Below are 597 nucleotides of genomic sequence, written 5' to 3' on the forward strand. Positions count from 1 at the left end.
CCGACGCTTACTTTTTAAGCTATTAAAGGATAAAGTTAGCGAATCACAGATCGCGTATAGAAGGTAAGCAAGGGCGGCGCCCGAGCGTACTCACCGTCTGACGCGAGCAACCACAAAAGACACTCGTTGTAATCAGCTGTCTAAGAACACAGAGTTATTCTGTCTCAAATAATAAACGCCCACACACACACATAAACTCTCTCTCTCTCTCTCTCTCTCTCTCTCTCTCTCTCTCTCCCCCCCCCCCCCCCCCCCTCTCTCTCTCTCTCCTCGCAGAAATTCGCTGTCTTCATACCGTTGTTACTTGAAGGATAAATTTCGTCCGAGTTGAAATTTTGCTTATACTTTGAATCATAGCTTTAGGACGTAAGTAAACTCTAAAAATTTATAATTAGAACGTATGTCGACTCTAGCTTTATAATAGGTTCTAATCTAATGAATTGAGTTCTTACGTTGAGCCTGTAAATGGCAGTTATTGGAAAATTTATTATTTTTAGGTTCAAAAGAATTTTTCTGAATAGAAGCTGTAGATTAAGTAATATTAAAAGAGGTCCTATTTGACTGTTTAAGTATCAAAACAAGTTTATAAGGTTTAAT

Source organism: Trachymyrmex cornetzi, unplaced genomic scaffold (assembly GCF_001594075.2).
Source record: "Trachymyrmex cornetzi isolate Tcor2-1 unplaced genomic scaffold, Tcor1.1 scaffold275, whole genome shotgun sequence".
Classification (NCBI taxonomy): Eukaryota; Metazoa; Arthropoda; class Insecta; order Hymenoptera; family Formicidae; genus Trachymyrmex; species Trachymyrmex cornetzi.